The sequence below is a fragment of the Vombatus ursinus genome, unplaced genomic scaffold (assembly GCF_900497805.2).
Source record: "Vombatus ursinus unplaced genomic scaffold, bare-nosed wombat genome assembly UNPS02009132.1, whole genome shotgun sequence".
Classification (NCBI taxonomy): Eukaryota; Metazoa; Chordata; class Mammalia; order Diprotodontia; family Vombatidae; genus Vombatus; species Vombatus ursinus.
In genome coordinates this window covers 17,204,774-17,212,582 of record NW_020948910.1, presented here as the reverse complement: position 1 = coordinate 17,212,582, position 7,809 = coordinate 17,204,774, and the positions used below count along the sequence as shown (strand labels likewise).

The 7,809-nt window shown below is 39.5% G+C and overlaps 1 pseudogene; it reads left to right on the top strand.

The window, feature by feature from the left end:
- Nucleotides 1-6,411: 6,411 nt before the first annotated feature.
- Nucleotides 6,412-7,809, top strand: LOC114034851 (annotated as a pseudogene).

The following is a 7,809-nucleotide window of genomic DNA, read 5'->3' as shown; positions in this document are numbered from 1 at the left end:
CAGCACCACATAGAGTTCTTCTTGGCCAGGCAGCTGTCTTTCTTACACTAATATGTCACTAAATCTAGTTAAAATTTGAATTCATTTGGCAATTAGCACTTTGAAAACTATAATTTATCATTATCATCATTTTTACTATCATCACCATTATTATTCCTCCACTAAATCCTATCCTGATGCCTAAGCCTATATTTTCAGAAGCTATGACAAGCAGAGCCTAAGCTCTGGCAATTCCTGCCAAGTGGGTTTGTATATTCATTGGCACAGAGACTTTATCCACTGATAATGTGAGTTGTAACTCCTCTACACTTGAATACGTGGTCTTTGTAAGTTATCATAGTCAAAAATTCATCATTCTGTGGTCAACTGGTGATAAGCCTCTTTAAGCCTAGCAAGGTTGTTCCTCAGTTGACAGTCTGTTGCTATGACCATAATTAAGACTTTTCTAGCTTGAGAGGAACCACTAGAATTTTCACTCCCTTGGCACAGCCTTCAAGCACCCAATCTCTCACACCCCGATGAGACTTTGAAGGAGGATATTGACAGAGTAGTATCATTTTCAACACATTTATAGTTCTTTGATCTAATTGATAGGGGTACTTCCTCCAATAGTATACAGCTCTCAACCCATCCATGAGGCAGCTAATGGTACATGGATAGAGCTCCAGGCCTGAAGTTAGAAAAAGCTGAGTTCAAATCCAGTTTCAGACACTTAATTAGCTGTGTGACCCTGGGCAAGTCATTTAACCCTATGTGCCTCAGTTTCCTCATCAGTAAAATGAGCTGGAGAAGGAAATAGTAAACCACTTTAGTATCTTTGCCAAGAAGATACCAAATGGCATCATGAAGAGTTGGACACAACTGAAATAACTGAACAATAAATCTCCCAGGGTTGTTGTGAGGATCAAATAAGATATTTGTTAAGTACTTAGCACATTCTTTGGCACATAGTGTGTTATATAAATGCTAGCTATCATCATCTCCAGAGACCATTATCTATGTCCTTCTATAAATTCTATAGAGAGGCCACCCACATGCTGAAGGCCTTCCTCTAGATTTCTTTACATTTCATAGCTAGTAATGGAGTGCATAGGCTGTCCATAATGACCTGCCCACCTTCTTTTCTGGTCATATCATCCCTCCTCTGAAACTTTTCAGATCACTTTTGATGGGTCACTGGTAATATCTTGTAACCTGCTCATGTTCAGTATATGCTTCCCTATTGATTTCTAGGTGACCTACAGTTTTGAAGCTTGGATTCTAACCAACCACTACTCAACTGAAACCACACTCTCCAAGGTGACCAATATTCTCCTTTTTAAAATTATTTATTTATTTGTTTATTTATTTTTGGCTAGGCAATGGGGTTAAGTGACTTGCCCAGGGTTACACAGCAAATACGTGTTATGTGTCTGAGGCCGGATTTGAACTCAGGTCCTCCTGAATCCAGGGCCGGTGCTCTATCCACTGCGCCACCTAGCTGCCCCCCCAATATTCTCTTAGCTGCTAAATTCAATGGCCTTATCCTATTTGATGTTTCAGCAGGTTTTTTTACTCAAGATGACACTCATAGAAGTATAGTGTTCAGAACAAGGGAAGTGACTGTCTCCCTACACTTGTCTGACCATTTCTGGATTATTATATTCAGTTCTGAGTGCCACACTTGAGGAAGGAAATTGACCTCCACTTGGTCCTGTTACCCCTCAAGCTATTATCCTATATGTCTTCTCCTTTCATAGCTAACACTTAAAAAAAGTTATCTGATCTTTACCTCTACTTCCTCATCAAATATTATCAAATAAGATAATATTTGTAAAATGCTTAGCCCAATGCTTGGCACACAGTAGGTGCTTAATAAATGGTCACTCTCCACCCCCCCCACTTTACCCTTTTCATCTCTATTCCTTCACATAAGCAGTTCACCATTACAAGAATACACTCCCTGCCTTCTTTGTGTAAGGTTGATAAAAAGGGTCTTTCTTGGAAAAGTGACTTTAGGAGTCACGCTCTGCTGTAGGGACTTTCCCAACTGAGACCCTGGTGGCTGTGATACAGGACTTCCCCAGCCAGATGTTCAGGAATTGGTGCTTCCTCGGATTGGTGATGTATTTCTTCTTCTTTATCTATCTTTCTGTTAATAGTCTTTGCTTCTAAGATTGTATAATCATATGTAATCACATTTATGTGCATGTATGTTTATGATTATTATCACTATTAAATAATTTATAAGTTAGGAAAAGTGTGAACGTGTCTTTGTGGGTACAAATCCGAACCTGTGAAACAAATTATCAGTGCTGAGCAGCCCATAACACCTTACTGTTACAACAGGAAAGGTAAACAGGTCCTTAACAAGGTTAAACTGTTTACATTCCATCATAGTGAAAAAGGAAGGCCATTAATAGATCTTGGGGAACCTTGGAGAGTTGTTTCAGTTGATTGGTGAAATTGGAGGCTGGATTGCAAGGGGTCGAAGAGTGATTGTGAGGTGCAAAAATGAAGGCAATGAGTATAGATAGATTTTTGTGAGAATTTGACAATGAAAGGAAGAAAAAATAGATAAGGTTGTGTAAAAGTACCATAAACAAACATCCACAGAGAGGAAAGTACTGAAATAAAAGAGGATGAAAATAAGAATGAATATAAAAGAAATAAATGGAGAAAAACAGAAGCCTCACACCAACAACCTTAAATGTGAGTGGATTAAATATCCAACTAAATGAAAGACTAGCAGAAGGGATAAGAAGTGAACAAATTATTGAAGAACTTAGATAGGAAAAAATTATAGAAACTTTTGAATAGTAACACTAAAGGATACACACACACACACACACTCACTCACTCTCTCTCTGTCTCTCTCTCTCTCAGCACCACATGGTTCCCTTATTAAAACTGACCATGTGCTAGGGAACAGAGAAGTTATAAATAAAGGTAAAAAGAAGAAATCTTAAATGCATGCTTGGTAGACCACAAATAAAATAAAAGTAATTAATAAACAGGACACAAGCAAAGAATAGAAATAGAATGTAAGCTTTACTGTAAATTAAGAATGCAAATGTATATATCCCACTTCAATTTCTCTTCTGAAATTGAATCCCACATCATAGACTATGTGTTGTATTTCTCTAATGAGATTTCTCTCAGGTATCTCAAAATCAACATTTTCTTTTCTCTTTTATTCGTTCCTTCCAAAAACTCCCCTCTTTGCTAGTTTCTCTTTTTCTATTGGGGGCACCACCTTTCCTCAAGTAACTCAAGTTCACATTTCTGAGATCATCTTTGATTCTTCACTTTCTCTACACTCCTTACATGGAATCACTCGAAAATTCTTATTGTGTCTACCAACACAGTATATCTTACCTGTCCTTTTCACTCACACAGTCAATACCCTGAATTCAAGGTCTTATCACTTCTTATTTAGATCAGTAATGTCAAACTCAAATAGAAGCAAGGACCACTAAACTATGCCTAAGGATCCCTGTGGCCCCATATTGACTTAGAAATACACACACTAATATTATCCATATTTCATTGTTTTTTTATTTTAGTAAATATTTCCCAATTACACTTTAATCTGATTAGAACCACACTTGAGAGTATTGTGGGCTATGCATTTGACATCTCTGATTGGAAACATGCCATTCAAAGATGGCAGATTAGAGGGAACAGAACTGAATTCCTTCAACATTCACCTCCAAACAATTTTAAAATAATGCCTCATATCAAATTTCAGAGCAGAAGATTTAAGAAAAGGTCGGGGTTAGACATTTTTTGACCTAAGAAAACTTAGTAGGTCAGCTGGAGAAGTTTATGATATTGGGGTGGAAGCCTGTCTGGAGGACAAACACCTAACAGCAGCAGCAGCAGCAGCAGCAGCAGCAAGGCCAGAAGCTACAAAAGTTATGGGCCCAGTGACAGTAAGGGCGGTGGAAAACTGGTCAGAAAGAAATTACAGCAGACTCCCAATTGGCACTGGGTACAGCTGGCACTGACTGGCACATCTATTGCCCAGATGCAATAGTGGGTCATAGTTCTATGGGGAAAAGGTGAATGCTAAGGGTCAGTCACCAAGGGAACAGGAGCCCTTCTCACAGTTCCAAGGCAAAGAGAGCATTACCACTTGTGGTTGTAGGGGACCGGGTGGCCCTTACTGGATAAAGACAAGGGTGAAGACCAAGAGAACAGAGACCATATCTCTCCCAGGATCACACCACTTTAGAGACACCAAATATTTGCAGCTCCCCAGAACTAGCTCTAAAAATAGCAGCATGAAAAAGCCTGAAGCTTGGGACAGTACCTCCCCACTCCTAGGTGAGCAGAGTTCAACTTTAACATAAAGTATAAAGTCAAGAAATAGGCCGGAAATATAAGGAAACAACAAAAAAATTAATTTGACCATAAAAAGCTGCTAGAGTGGCAAAGAATATCAAGACAAACTCAGAAGACAATAATTTTTTTTTAAAAAGCTACAAACAAAGCCTCAAAGACAAATGCTAATCAAAACTAAGCTTAATAAGATTTCCTGGAAGAGTTAAAGAAAGAAATAAAGTGGTAAAAGAAAAAATTGAGAAAAGAAATGAAAGTGTTGATAGCCCAACCCCCTCCTATTGTTCCAGTTTCCTTATACCTTACTCTCTGACGTTTCAGTCCAGTGACATTAGCTTTCTGGCTGTTCCACAAACAAGACAATTCACTTCTTGGCTCTAGGCATTCTCTCCGTCCCTCATATCTAGAACATTTTCCTTCCTTCATTCCAACTACTGATGTCCCAGCTAAAATTCTACTTCCTACAGGAAACCTTCCCCAATCCCTTTTAATTCCAGTATTTTAACTTCTCTTTTAATTATTTATTTCCTATATAACTTATGGATAGTGTGCTTTGTATATATTTGTTTGCATGCTGTCTCCCTATCATGTCCCTATTCATTTTACCCTCATTATAATTTTTTAAATCCAAAATTAACCCTGTGAGTTAGTTACTACATCTATATATTTTTTTCATTTTCAGGATCACGTCCCCAGGCATCTTAGATCTTACACACATAGATTTTATTACAGTAAGTCTATGTAGGCAGCCCAATGGCACCTCAAAATCAACTTCAGAACATTTGAACCTAAATTCATCTCCTATCAACCAACCATCGATTTATATTAAGAATCTCTACCTCAGGTCTTGATCTTTAAGATGAGGATAGTAAAATGTTCATGATCTAAATCAAAGGCCTAATTAAAGATTAAAAAAAGATAATGGTTGTAAAGCATTTTAAAATGTATAAGTTTCTCCATCATATCAGGAACTACTACTCTATGAACATCATACTTTAATTAGCATCACATTATTTTGTATTCTTGTCTAATTCCCCTTAGTAGCGTGCTTAAGAAGAGTTCCCATTGTGGGGCAGCTAAGTGGCTCAATGGATTGAGCTGTGGCCTTGAAGTCAGGAGAGTTCAAATCTTGCCTCAGGATTGATACTTACTATCTGTGTGACCCTGGGCAAGTCACTCAACCCTGATTGCCTCACTGGAAAAAAAAAAAAGAGTTCTCATTTTGTTTCCTTGATACCATACTGTTTAAGTAGAGTTTTTTTTTAAAATTTTATTTTTTTTTAATTTAATAGTATTTTTTTCCAATTACATGTAAAGAAAATTTTCAACACTCATTTTTGGCAAGATTTCGAGTTCCAAATTTTTCTTTATTCCTCAATCCCCTCCCTCTACCCCCTCTCCAAGATGGCAAGCAATCTGATATAGGTTATACATGTGCAACCATTGAAAACATTTTCATATTAGTCATGTTGTGAAAGAAGAAACAGAACAAAAGGAAAAAAAAATAAGAAAAAAAGTTAAAAAGCACAAATTGCATGCTTCCATCTGCATTCAGACCCCATCAATTCTTTCTCTGGATATGCATAGCATTTTCCATCATGAGTCTTTTGAAATTGTCTTGGATCGTTGTATTGCTGAAAAGAGCTAAATCAATCATAGTTGATCACAGCATTGTTAATGTGTACAATGTTCTCTTGATTCTGCTCACTTCACTCAGCATCACTTCATGTTAGTCTTTCCAGTATTTTCTGAAATCCACCTGCTCTCATTTCAGCTAAGAGTATTTTAAAAGTATTTGTTGAAGTGAACTCCTTGAGTTGTGAAGCTTTTGCCTTGCTCACTCCGTCCCAGATGTGAGTGCAGCTCTGAAAGGATTCTAAAGCAGAGCCTGGAGTACCCAGGTGTGAATCAGGTGAGTTGGAGTTGGCACCTAGCAGGTGTGAATCTAGAGAGGTGGAGCCTGGGGGCTCTGAGGGATATAAAAGGGACAGACCATCAACCTCAGCTTCAGACTTCAACTCTTGGAAGCTCGTAGCTGGAGCTACAGAGCCTGAAGGAAATCCAGTAGATCAACAGAAATAAAGGAATATGGCTGCAGTTCATTTAGCTGAAGACCTCAAGGAAGAGCTGACCTGTCCTGTGTGCATGGAGTACTTTAGCCACCCAGTGACCTTAGGTTGTGGCCACAGTTTCTGCCACCTGTGCCTCCTCAGGAGCTGGGGAGAAGCTGACCAGCCCAGCCTTTGTCCTGAGTGCAGAAGAGCCTTCCACATGAGAGACCTAGAGCCCAACCATCGCCTATGGAAGCTGGCCAGCATAGCCAGGAACCTCAGGCCCTACTTGCTGCAGATCAGAGAGGAAAGGATCACATGTGAGAAGCACAAGGAGGACCAAAACCTGTTCTGTGAGGAGGACCAAGCCTTCCTCTGTGCATCTTGTTTCCAGAGTCAGGAGCACAGCGGTCACACAGTGCAGCCTCTGAACAAAGCTGCAGAGGCTTCTCGGGACAAGCTCCAGGAAACTTTGAATTTTCTCTGGAAAGAAGTGGAGATGATTCAGAACATGCTGGCTAAAGAGAGGCAAAAAGAAGAGATCTGGAATAAACAGACAAATGCTTGGAGGGAGATTGTTAGAGCTGAATATGGAAGATTACTTGATTTCCTCAAGGATGAAGAGAAGTGGTACCTTCATAGACTGGCCTGGGATGAAAGGGAAAACTTGCAGAAGTTGAGAGAAAGTGAAGTCAGATTCTCACAGCACCTTCAGAAATTAAGGGAAGAGATCATAAACATTGAACAAATCTGCCAGAAACCCAATCCCCAGCTTCTACAGGTAGCAGGAGAAACATTTAGGAGGATTAAATCACTGTTGAATGACCATCCAGAGCCTGCCAGACACACACTGACCATGACTTGCATCACTGGGATGTTTGAAATGATGAATAAGTTCAGGGTGAATGTGACTCTGGATCCTGCAAGTGCCTCTCCCTATCTCATCGTGTCGAATGATTTGAAGACAGTCAGAAATGGAGGATGCCTGCAGAATGTACCTGTCACCCCAGACCGATTTGAAGATGAGATCGTTTTGGGGGCTCAAGTCTTTACCTCTGGCATTCATTACTGGGAGGTACATGTGGGAGACAGTCAGCAATGGACAGTTGGTGTGTGTAGGGAGTCACTGAGCAGGAACTCTGATTTCCCATTCTTTCCTGGGGATGCATTTCTGATTACATATATACAAAGTGAAGATACTTACACTGTGATCAGCAATTGCTTCCAGATACCAAAACAGTCAGTGTACCCTATCCGCAGGGTAGGGATTTTTCTAGACTATAATCAAGGCATGATTTCATTTTATGATGCCCTGGAGAGATACTTTATATTGAGTTTCCCACGTTTCCCCTTCTTTGAGCCTCTGAGACCAGTATTTTCTCCTTGTCCCCCAATAGAGGGGGAAAATTCAATTCCAATGTCCATCATACCATGA